Raw genomic sequence first — 12876 nt, forward strand, 5'->3', positions numbered from 1 at the left:
AGATAAAAATTGATTATCGTTGTTGTGAGCCACTAAGTTTTGGAGTAAATTGTTATGAAGCCATAGATCACTAATAAGTGTTCAGTGAGTGCTTACAGACTGATTGGCCACCCTAGGGCATTATAGCCAAGCAGGGAAATTTCAGGCACCTCTGATGTCTGGTGTCTCAGAATTCCAACCACACCTGCAGCCCCCTCCTCACTAAGGCAGGTCCTTTACCTAACTACCTTTCCCTCCTGCCCTAAATCCTTGCTGGAATTCCTGCCTGAGGTTTTCAGGGTCTAGATTTGCCTGAGTTGCTCTGAACATGCTTAAGTTTCCTTAGCATAAAAATGAGAGAAGGAGGGTGATGCAGTGTCTCACGATCGTAAACCCAGAATTTTGGGAGACTGAGGCAGGTGGATCACCTGAGGTCAGGAGTTCAAGATCAGCCTGGCCAACATGGTGAAACCCCATCTCTGCTAAAAAAAAAAAAAAAAAAAAGGAAAAAATACAAAAATTAGTCAGGTGTGGTGGCACACGCCTGTCGTCCCAGGTACTCCAGAGGCTGAGGCAGGAGAATCACTTGAACCTGGGAGGCAGAGATTTCAATGAGCAGAGATCATACCACTGCACCCCAGCCTGGGCAATAGAGACTCCATCTCAAAAAGGAAGGAAGGAAGGAAGGAAGGAGGGAAGGAAGGAAGGAGGGAGGGAGGGAGGGAGGGAGGGAAGGAGGGAGGGAGGGAGGGAAGGAAGGAGGGAGGGAGGGAGGGAGGGAGGGAAGGAAGGAAGGAAGGAAGGAAGGAAGGAAGGAAGGAAGGAAGGAAGGAAGGAAGGAAGGAAGGAAGGAAGGAAGGAGAGAAAGAAGAAAAAGAGAAAAATGTCTTTCCTAAAATGAGAAAAAACATTTGTACTTCACAAGAGAGTTGTAAATTAAGCAATAGTGGTAGGAACACAAAACATGATACAGGCATTAAAAAGATAGAGTAAAGTTCTGTATAGACAAATGTGGAATACTGACCAAGACTGTTAACAACAGACAACAGATATATTTTTAAATGAAAAAAGCAAGGTTTAGAACAAGGTGTACGCTTGGCTATCACTCTGTTAGGAAAACTATATTTAGAATATCTCTGGTAATAAAGATTGCCTGTGTTTTTCTTGTTACCTAAGATTGACTGTTTTTTCCCCCCTAAAGCAAGTAACTTCATTATCATTCCTTTAAAAATAACCAAGGAAAATTCAGAACATATGTGAAACACAAACAGCTGTGGTTTAGGAGGTAAACAAAGGACCAACACAGCCCTGAAATGCAACAGCCTCTGAATGGCCTGGGCCGCATGGGTGACTGGGGTTCTGTTAAAAGGGCAGGTTCCTCCCTCCTAGCCCTGAAGCCCCAGGAACCTGCCTTGAAAGACAAGCTCTCCTACTAATGCGCAACTTGCAGGGTCTAGCCCTAAATCCAAGACTTGGTAACATCTCCTTTCTCCCAAAACCCAACTGGAACTCAACTAATCCTAAGTGAAAACTCAAGAACAGCACACCAGATGCCAACTGTTGTTTGTCAGGGTCTCAAACTCCAATGCATTTGCCTGTCGTGGGTTTCCTCTCTAAGGGCACCTGTCTGAACTTGGAACTGTGCTTCCACTGGTGCCTCACAGGGCCTGGGCCTACTCTCCACCTGAAGTCATGCTCCTCTCTGCAAGACGTCAGGTGGGGAGTAAGTCCAAGAAGGTGGAAGAGGCTCCTAAGCAACAGAGCATGCTCGTTCCTGGCAGGCATCACCCACAATGCCCCAGAGGGCTGGCGAGGCCGTGACAGCGTAAGGACAGAGAAGGGGCAGAGGGGTGCTTGGAAGTGCTCTTCACTCAGGGGAGCTGGCAAGCTCAGGGTGCCAGGCTGTCTGAACGGTGCTGGAACAAAGACAGCTGCCCTGCGCCCCTTGTCGAGCAGCTGCTGGTGATGGGAAGCAGCATGACGGCACCACCTCCTTCGTCGCAGGAAATGTTTTGTATTGGGCCAATGACTTCAGTTTTCCTTGCCTGGAGATGCCTTCATGAAGCAGGGGGACAGGGAATACAGGCGGACATGTTGCAACTGGCATCTCCGGGGCTGCCAAGTCTTGGGTTCACTTGGGGCCAAGGCACTCCACAAGCCCATTCCCCTTCATGCCATCGAAGAAGAAGTTGTTGTGAGGAGGGTCCCTGCTGAGACAGGGCCTTCACAATTTCCTGTGCCAAAATCCCTCCAACCACCGCACACACTGAGGCCATCTCGGAGAAGCAGTACCTGACAAAGTCCTCAGGAAGCAGGTCAGGACTAAAACCCAGTGAGTCAAGCACATCGTTTTCGTATCTGGAGCAACAACTCGGAATCTTCCCCGTAGGTATCAGAACTGGGATCTCTTCCTTTTTCTGTGTGGAACTGTAGGAGCACTTGGAGGAGAAAGTGGCCAGAGGTTGTGCGCTTCAGAGTAGCCTTTGCTTTCTCACTGCTCCAGTCCACCTCCAGGGCTTCTTTAACGGGGCAGAAGACCACCTTCTTTTTGACCATCGTTGTCTCAGAAGAATCAAGTTTTACTCTCTTGGTATCAGGCCCATCTTCTACTCCTTGGCTAACTTTGGCAACTTTAGTTTTCTCTTCTACAAACTCATGTTCTCCTAGATTGGCAAATGTGTATTCATGGTATCCAAAAACATCTCCTGTAAAGAACTTGATGCTATTTTTGTGACAGATCTGGTCAACTTTAACTATGACATCCCTGGAGCAGCAAGTCAGACACACAGCATCAAACGGAGTGAAAAATGACTCTGGTTTCTTCTCTATATCCTCAGTGTCCACCTTCACATCCACCATGGGGTTAAGATTCTGAGCTTGCTCCAAAGAGGCTTCAGCCGTGTTTCGGCCAACAGACCCAGTACGAATCAAGAACTGAGCTCCGGGATCTTCTGGAGATACCTGTTCGTGATCCTTCATGGGCAGTCCTTTCACTCCCGCCAGGATGAGATTCTTGGCAATTTCAGCCCCGAGTCCTTTCATGCCGACAGGAAGCAGCCGGGAGGCCCGCAGCGGTTTCTGGACCTCCAGTCCCCACAGGCGGATCTACCGGTCATACTGCGCCAGCCTCCTCCCCGCTGATGCCGCCGCCAGCCTCCTCCTTCTCCACCGTGGCGTCAGCTCTTCCTGCCTCAGCTCAGCTCCAGTCCCGCTCACGCCAACTGCCCGCCGGCCCCACGCACCGCCAATCCTTTTTTTTTTTTTTTTTTTTGAGAGGGAGTCTCGCTCCGTTGCCCAGGCTTCACTGCAACCTCTGCCTCCCGGGTTCAAGCACTTCTCCTGCCTCAGCCTCCCAAGTAGCTGGGATTACAGGCACACACCACCACGCCAGACTAATTTTTGTATTTTTAGTAGAGACAGGGTTTCACCGTATTGACCAGACTGGTCTTGAACTCCTGACCTCGTGATCTGCCTGCATCAGCCTCCCTAAGTGCTGGGACTACAGGCATGAGCCATCATGCTCAGTCTTTTTTTTTTTTTTTTTTTTTAATGTAATCTTGCTCTGTTGCCCAGGCTGGAGCACAGTGGTGAGATCTCGGCTCACTACAACCTCTGCCTCTTGGGTCCGAGCGATCCTCTTGCCTCAGCCTCCAGAGTAGCTGGAACCACAGGTGCGAGCCACCTCATCTGACTAATTTTTGTATTTTTAATAGAGACAGGGTTTTGCCATGTTGGCCAGGCTGGTCTCGAACTCCTGACCTCAAGTGATCCACCTGCCTCGGCCTCCCAAAGTGCTGGGGTTACAGGCGTGAGCCACTGTGCCTGACCCAAAATTGCCTTTTGAGAAGAGAATTGAATGGATGGGGATGGAGAGGAGGGAGAGCTCTTTTTACTGTATAGCTTTTTGTACCTTTTGAATTTGGAACCATGTGTCATGTATTATCTATTACAAATAAATTCCTTCCTTGGATAGAGATTATAGGAGCTGACCACTTTTCAGCTTGCCTACTCCCTTTCCCTAACACATTCACACACAACTGGAACTCCCTCCATACCCGCCTTGTGTTCCCAAGTATACTTGAACATACAACCAAATGCTCTCCTTACAACCACATGGCTCCAGCATTTGTACAAAGGCAACAGTGCATCTGCTGCACTCACAGACATCCCCGCGCACGGACCCAGCGAGCACACAGTCCTGTGTGTATATATGTGTGCTTGTGTGTACATATATCCATGTGTACCTTTGACCCAGCCCCTACCTTCTCCCTTTATCTGTATCTGTTTCCTGGGTATGTATACCTCGGTGGAGGTCCCTAATTACAAGGTGAAATAGGTTAAAAGTATCCTACTCTAAAGCACTAAATGGGCCTAATTACAAGTGACTGTAAAACTGTAATTATAAGAGGGCACATTAGTTGGAAAAAAAAAAAAAAAAAGGAGAAGAAGACAGACCTGAAAATAAAAGACCTGAGTGACAAATGTAGCCTCCTTAGACTGTTGAGTGAAAGGGGCTTAATTGCCCTTTGATAAAACTGGGGCAGTGGAAAAACAACGGGAGGGGTGGGGAGGGGCCAGTAATCAAAGGAGACTCCTATAGTAGACAAGACCTCTCCCCAGGGATCTCTCTCCGCCACCCCACCACTTCTCTCATAACTGTCACTTGCCTTCTACTGCTGGTGGGACAAAGGAGGAGGAAGTTGTTACTTGCATCCAGCTTACTCCTTCTTCTACTCTCTGAGTAGATTCTACTCCTGAGGATTCCCTCAGGAATCCCAGGTCCTTCGTCCCTTTGCACCTATCAAAATCCATTCTCTCAGGTCCCACAGGGATGGCCTTGTGAACAGGACACACATTCTGATCCTGACCTAACTACTCACTAGCTGTGTGACGTTTGTGAGGCACATACCCTAAGCAAACCTGTTTCCTCAATTCCAAACGGGGCTGGTAACATCTCTCTTACAGAGTTGTGAAGATGCACAGAATGGTATATGAGAAAGTGCTTTGTAAATGGAAAATTCTTGCACTGTTATTAGCCATTAGGGACCGGATTCACTGGACCAGATCGAATGTTCTTGGAAGACAGGAATCACGTCTTAGTCATCTCTGCTTTCAGGTTCCTACCTCTAATAGGGTAGAATCTAAGAGTCACTCTCACTGTGGGGTAAATGGCAGACCTTAACCACTAGGCTGTCTTTCCCTTGGTGTGAACAAATGGACAAAACCTTTGGCAATGGGATGAAGCTGTGGTGGCCGTAGCACTAATCCCAATATTTATTGACATTTACTGTGTAGCAGGCACTATCCTAAGCAGTTTCTATGTATTCTCATATTTGATCCTCTCAATGTCCTTAAGAGGAGCATATTGTCTCCACCATCTCCATTTTAAAGGTAGGAAATAGAATCTCAAGAGACTTACTTCAAACTGCACTGCTAGTGAGTAGGGGAGCAGGACTTGAACCAAAACCTACACTCTAATTGTGTAGACTTTAGGCGCCAGCCAGCAGGTGGTGAATGACATTTGGGTTTGGGAGCCTTTCTGTGTGTGTGTGACAGAGTCTCGCTCTGTCGCCCAGGCTGGAGTGTAGTGGTATGATCTCGGCTCACTGCAACCTCTGCCTCCTGGGTTCAAGCGATTCTCCTGCCTCAGCCTCCTGAGTAGCTGGGATTACAGGCGCCCGCCACCACGCCTGGCTAATTTTTGTATTTTAATAGGGAAGGGGTTTCACCATGTTGGTCAGGCTGGTCTCGAACTCCTGACCTCAGGTGATCCACCCACCCCAGCCTCCCAAAGTGCTGGGATTGCAGGCATGAGCCACCGTGCCCAGCCAAGACTTTTTAAGTAAGCTCCTCATCTATTTATGATTAAAGGCAATAAAACTGTTGATTAAAGATCCTGATCATTATGCATTAGCCAACATTTATTCAATAAACAAGTATTTAGTACTTGCTGTCTGTATGGTGCTGTGCCCAGTAATTGAAATACATTGATAGTACATTGATAGATAACTGCCTCTTCTTTCATGAAACTTTCTGAGTATTCCAGTTGAATCCAAAAACACTAAACATTTCTGTTCAGCACTCTGTTGGGTAGATAAATATACATCTATTATTAGGCCTTTTGCAATATCTGGAAAAACAATCATTCATTGAGAGAGAACTATGTGCCAGACATGCACTGAGCACTTTATAAATACTTGCTCGTTTGTTTCATGTCTCTCTTCCACCTTCACTAGAAGGCCAGCTCCATGTTTTGTTTAACATCTCTAGGGCTGACAATACCTGCCACATAATAGGTGCTCAACAAATGCTTGTTGGCCAGATAAATTATCTCTTAACAATTCTGCATGATAGATAGGATTATTCTTCCTCTACTGATGAAGAAACTAACACACAAAGAGATTGAATCACTTGCCCAAGATCTTGCTACTCTGAGTGACAGGCAGCAGTGTGAATGCTAGGTCTGTCTTCTTTCTTCTATAAGTCTCTTCCACCAGAGTTGTCTAGAGCCAGGGACACTAGGTTGAACAACTCTGAGATAAGATGTGAATATGCAAAAGTGTGTTTGTTGGCTGGGCGCGGCAGCTCACTCCTGTAATCCCAGCACTTTGGGAGGCCGAGACAGGTGGATCACGAGGTCAGGTGATCAAGACCATCCTGGCTAACACGGTGAAACCCCGTCTCTACTAAAAATACAAAAAAAATTAGCCGGGCATAGTGGTGGGCGCTTGTAGTCCCAGCTACTCGGGAGGCTGAGGCAGGAGAATGGCATGAACCCAGGAGGCAGAGCTTGCAGTGAGCCGAGATCCAGCCACTGCACTCCAGTCTGGGTGACAGAGCGAGACTCTGTCTCAAAAAAAAAAAGAAAAGAAAAAAAGTGTGTTTGCGAGGAGGGAGTGGTCAGCGTGCATGGATCACACGGAGAGCGTGGGAGGCCAGGAATGCTGAGCTGAGAACTTTGAATTTGAAAGGCACTGGTTAATGCAAAATTTTTACTATATTAGAATTGTGTTTTAGAAAGTTTTTTTTTTTTTTTTTTTTGAGATGGAGTTTCACTCTTGTTGCACAGGCTGGAGTGTAACAGTGCGACCTTGGCTCACTGCAACCTCCGCCTCACAGGTTCAAGCGATTCTCCTGCCTCAGCCTCCTGAATAGCTGGGACTACAGGCATGCGCCACCACGTCCAGCTAATTTTGTATTTTTAGTAGAGATGGGGTTTCTCTATGTTGGCCAGGCTGGTTTCAAACTCCCGCTCTCAGGTGATCTGCCCGCCTTGGCCTCCCAAAGTTCTGGGATTACAGGTGTGAGCCACCGCGCCTGGCCAGAAAGATTAGCAGCAATGTATAGGGTGGCGTAGAGTTCAGAGAGATGAGACCAGTGTCATTAATTCATCATTTGAGGAGGAAGTAACCAGTCATTGAATAGAGGTGATAACAGTAAGAATGGAAAGGAGGTCATGATGTCAGAAGAAACGCAAATGCCTCAAGTAATGCAGCCAAATTAAAATTCAGAGATAGATTTGCAGTGACAAGTAGATGAAGCAGCACCTCTCTTATGGTGACCTCCCCCTTCCTAGAGTTACCTCTAGGTGGGTGGCTGCTTCTGTGGTAGGATTGCTTTAAACCAGTCATCTTCTTGGCAGAGCCTCTGGTAAGTCATTTTTTAGCAAGTATTTTTGGTGCACTTAGTATTTTATAGGCTCATAGCATCAGCATCGTCACTTTTTTTGCACTTAGTTCAATAAAATGCATTAAGCCTGTACTGTGTTAGGGTTTGAGATATACGAGCAGAGGTGTGGGGCTCTGTCTGGCTTCTTACTTCAATCTATATGTGACCTCTGTTTTTTGATTCCATCAACCATAAAATGGGAATAATAACACACCTGTCTTACAAGGTTGCTGTAAGGATTAAATGAGTCAATATAGGGAAAGCAAATAGAACAATGCCTGGCATATAGTAAGCGATTTGTAAGTGTTTGGTAATGTTATATAAAGCCTCTCTCCTCAAGGACACAGTTGGATCATAGGATGCATACAGGACACTGTAATAATAGATGCATACACGAGGGACAGAAAGAGCTCTAAAGGGGAGCGATTCTTACAGTTACCTTTTCTATTGTTCACCCTTATCCTTTCCACTGAGAGCAGAGCTCTTTTCTTTAAATTTATTTTTATTTTTATTGAGATGGAATCTCCTTCCGTTGCCTAGGCTTGAGTGCAGTGGTAAGATCTTGGCTCACTGCAACCTCTACCTCCTGGGTTCAAGCTATTCTCCTGCCTCAGCCTCCTGAGTAGCTGGGATTACAGGCAAGTGCCACCACACCCGGCTAATTTTTGTATTTTTAGTAGAGATGGAGTTTCACCATGTTGGTCAGGCTGGTCTCGAACTCCTGACCTCGTGATCTGCCCTCCTCGGCCTCCCCAAGCGCTGGGATTACAGGCATGAGCCACTGCGCCCGGCAGAGCAGAGCTCTTTTCACAGTTTCCTATTATTGTTCCTATTATTTTTCCTATTCTTGTTCTGTTATTCCTATTAATGTTTCCTCCCCATTCCTCTCCCCAGACTACTCAGTGAGAAAATGAGGATTAAATATACCCAAGCTCCACAACCGTTGGACTTACTGAGAGTGTGTAAGAGGCAGAGCTCCCATGCAATTTTTTTTTTTTTTTTTTTTTTTTGAGACGGAGTCTCGCTCTGTCGCCCAGGCTGGAGTGCAGTGGCTAGTTCTCAGCTCACTGCAAGCTCCGCCTCCCGGGTTTATGCCATTCTCCTGCCTCAGCCTCCCGAGTAGCTGGGACTACAGGCGCCCGCCACCTCCCCCAGCTAATTTTTTGTATTTTTTAGTAGAGACAGGGTTTCACCGTGTTCGCCAGGATGGTCTCGATCTCCTGACCTCGTGATCCGCCCGTCTCGGCCTCCCAAAGTGCTGGGATTACAGGCTTGAGCCACCGCGCCCGGCCTCCCATGCAACTTTGAAGTGACTTTTATCCCCTTCCACCTCTGCAGACCTGCCAGGAATGAAATCTTTGCTTGGGACAAATGAGATTATGTTCTCTTTGGAGAGGACAATCTCCATCTCTCCCTGGACACAGATATTCATTTGCCTGCAATGAACCTGCAAGGCAGATGAGCCTCTGAGATACCCTCTTTCTTGTTCACTTAGGGGTGAAAAATTACCAGCAAGAAACCAATTAGCATGCTCTACAAGCAGGTCCCAAGCCTTCTGGAGCCAATTCTTTTACTCCATCTTTTGCACACAAGCATCATCTGCTTTGGGGTTTTGTCCTAATTGAGTCAAACCTGTGCTGTTATCATTTGTTCACTGTGGCCCCAAGAGAGAAGAGTAAAGGAGGGAGGGAAGCAGGGGGCTCTGTCTTCCTTTGTCTCCAGCCCAAAGGAAGAGAGACAGGGTGACTGGCCAAAGGGATCAGAGGTCAATGATGGAGGAACTGCCTAGACACTGAGTGGCTGATTTACATGCAATGAAAAGCAATACAAATGAATTGCTTGAATATTTATTGTAATATGTACCAGACGCTATACTAAATGCTTTATATGGATTAACAGAATTATCACAACTCTGTTAGTTCCCATTTAAAAATGAGAAAAAAAATTAAAAATTAAACTAAAAAATTTTTAAATGAGAAAAATAGAGTCGCTAAGAGGGTAAGGACTTGCCCAAGGTAACATAACTAGACAGAAAGGGAAACCGAGGCTGGGCGTGGTGACTCATGCCTGTAATCCCAGCACTTTGGGAGGCTGAGGCGGGTGGATTGCCTGAGGTTAGGAGTTTGAGACCAGCCTGAGGTCAGGAGTTCGTGATCAGCCTGACCAACATGATGAAACCCCGTCTATACTAAATATAAAAAATTAGCTGGGCATGGTGGCACGTGCCTCTAATCCCAGCTGCTTTGGAAGCTGAGGCAGGAGAATAGCTTGAACCTGGGAGGTGGAGGTTGCAGTGAGCCGAGATTGTGCCATTGCACTCCAGCCTGGGCAACAAGAGCGAAACTCTGTCTCAAAAAAAAAAAAAAAAAAAGGAAAAGAAAAGAAAGGGAAACCAAGATTTGGGCCTCAAGATGCCTGTGCGGTGCTCACTTATTTCCTCAGCCAGCCGATTGGCTGTATTTAAGGAACTAAGTTATCCACTGCAACATTGGAGCAAAGACTCAAGCTCAGCTTGTGCGGCAGAGAAAAAAACCAAAAACTCCTGCTGAGAAACTAACAAGCCTCTTTCTTTGTGATCTTTGTTATCTGGAGAAAGTCACGATGTGCACCAGGGAGGGAGTGTTCCCCTACTACAGACTCCGCCCTGGCTGCAGTAGGGGAGATGCAGAGGAAAGAAAAGTAGCCTTCAGGAAGCCGTGGCCTAACGGGGAAATACTTGTAAATACCGAGATAAGCTAAGGCAAGTTGATGTCTGCCGTCAGGGGCAAACTGTCTGAAACCCAAAGCCCAAACTCAAAGCACTCAAGGCCTCTCCCCGCCGTGGCCCCTGCAGGCTTGGAGTTCTCACCTTGCGTGAAGACAAAGATGACATTTTTCTCTCAAGTAACAGCTTCTCCTCATTCCAACTCCACTGGCAATGCCCAGCGCCCTCCATCGTTGGAGTAAAACTGCTTGCGTTCAAATCCAAATGTCAGATTCCCTTTCTTAGAGCTTACGGCTGCACATTCAAATGTCCTCGGGGGGCCAGTCAGGTAAAACACACACACAACGGAGGTGTAATCCAGCAGTGAGTGGTTTAGCCTGCCTTAACCTATGGCATCTGTGTTTTCCCTAAAGGCTTTCAGAATACAAAGTGTTTGATAATACTGTGCTGACCAGGCAAGACCCCTGTGGCTCCATTACTACAAGGCTCTTACCTTCAACGGGGAGGAGCAATGGCAGTGGGCCCAGAGTTTCTTCTTTTCCTGTGAATTCTTTTCTTTTCCTTTCCTTTTTTTTTTTTTTTTTTTTTTTTTTTTTTTGAGACAGGGTCTCACTCTGTCACCCAGGCTGGAGTGCAGTGGTGTGATATCTTGGCTCATTGCAGCCTCTGCCTCCTGGGCTCAAGCAATCCTCTCACTTCAGCCTTCCTGTAGCTGGGGCTACAGACACACATCACTACACCTGGCTAATTTTTGTATTTTTAGTAGAGATGGGGCTTCGCTATGTTGGCCAGGCTGGTCTTGAACTCCTGGCCTCAAGTAATCCACCCACCTTGGCCTCCCAAAGTGCTGGGATTACAGGTGTGACCCACAACACCTGGCCTCTTGTGCATTTCTTGACAGTAGGAAGTAGCAGAGTGTGGTTTCACCACACTGTGAGGACATGGATAGACTCCAGAGACAGATTATGTGATTTTGATCCCAGTTCTGCTATTTATTGACGCTATAGCTTTGGACAGGTTATATGCCTTCCTCTGCCTCAGTTTCTTCATCTGCAAGATGGGGATGATGATAGAACAAACTTCATTAAAGCTGTTGTAGGAATTAAATGAGTTATCTCTAAAGTGCTTAGAATAGTACCTTGTGCATATTTGGTGACATGTAAAAGTGTTAGCAATTATTGTATCTATAGTACACATTTCACAGTTCTGGATGCTAAGGACATATAATAACAGTCTGTGTATAGTGTGACAGCAAGGAGCTAATCAAGAGTTCTATCTGTGGCAATATCTCTAACTTTCTGGGTTTTCTGGAGTTTACCTTTATATCTTCATTTCTCATTTTGTAATTAATAATAACAAATAAATAATTAGTAATAACATAATAACATTGTTTACTATGCAATATATTTTCTTTTTTTATATTTCCAGCCTGGGTGACAGGGCGAGACTCCGTCTCAAGCAAACAAACACCCTGCACAACAGTACTACTGTGAGACAGGCATTATAATCTCCATTTACAAATGGAGAAAGTGAGACCCCGAGGCGTTAGGTGACTTGCCCAAGCTGACACAGCCAAGTGCAGGGCCAGCCTTTCCCTCACTGTGCCACCTGGAGGGGTTGGTGTCACCACCAATGGAATCAGTCAAGCCACCAAATTTATGACATCATACTAAATGTTGGGAGGATATAGAGAGTATTCTGGACATTCCCTATGCTCAAAGTGTGGAGACGTGACACACATGGGGAAATGAGTTAAGGAGAGAAGAAAAGTTTCAAAGCGGTAGAATTGGAAAGGAAGGGAAAACAGTTCTCAAGTGTCAATGGGAAAGTCACATTCTATGCCAATAAAAGGGATTTGTGCATGAAGTACTCTATGAAACATGCTGACCAAACAGAGGAAGCCAGAAGCGAGAGGCTGCTGCCCTGCTCGGCCCCACAACAGCATCCAGCAACGAGCTGAACCCTCATGCACAGAATCCTTCATTGCCACAAAACACCTCTTCTTTTTCTTTTTCTTCCAGGGTGTGTGTGTGTGTGTGTGTGTGTGTGTGTGTGTGTGTGTGTTTTATTATGATTTTGATTGAGGACTGGGGAATTGATGCTCTGCAACTCTTCTCTTCAGCATTCTCATCGCTTTAATTTGTTGAGCTGCCTAATTACCTAAATACTTCTGGCCAAGAAGCAGAATGGGGATGTTGGGGCTGGTGTATCACCTTCCTCCTCTTTCCCCAGTAGTGCTGTCCCCATCTCAATTCAAAAGGCCTAGCAGCTTCCGTCGGAGTGTAGCAGCTCCATTTCCCTCCAATATTAATAATTATGACATTAGAAGGGTGATCTGCTGCAATTCAGGCTTTCTATTTGCAGACTGGCGGCTGCATATCAATGGCATGATTAGGCAAATGAAATCAGATTGGCACTGTTATGAAATATTTACATGGCCAGAATGCATATGCTTCAATCTCATTGTTCCCATTATTAAGCCATTTTATAATCTCATAACATTTAGACTCACACTTTGCATTTCT

General features: G+C 46.2%; 1 pseudogene; it reads right to left on the reverse strand.

Moving 5' to 3' along the window:
- Positions 1–2110: 2110 nt before the first annotated feature.
- On the reverse strand, positions 2111–3036 carry LOC104656762 (annotated as a pseudogene).
- Between the last annotated feature and the right edge of the window lie 9840 nt (positions 3037–12876).

The sequence above is a fragment of the Rhinopithecus roxellana genome, chromosome 15 (genome assembly GCF_007565055.1).
Source record: "Rhinopithecus roxellana isolate Shanxi Qingling chromosome 15, ASM756505v1, whole genome shotgun sequence".
Lineage (NCBI taxonomy): Eukaryota > Metazoa > Chordata > Mammalia > Primates > Cercopithecidae > Rhinopithecus > Rhinopithecus roxellana.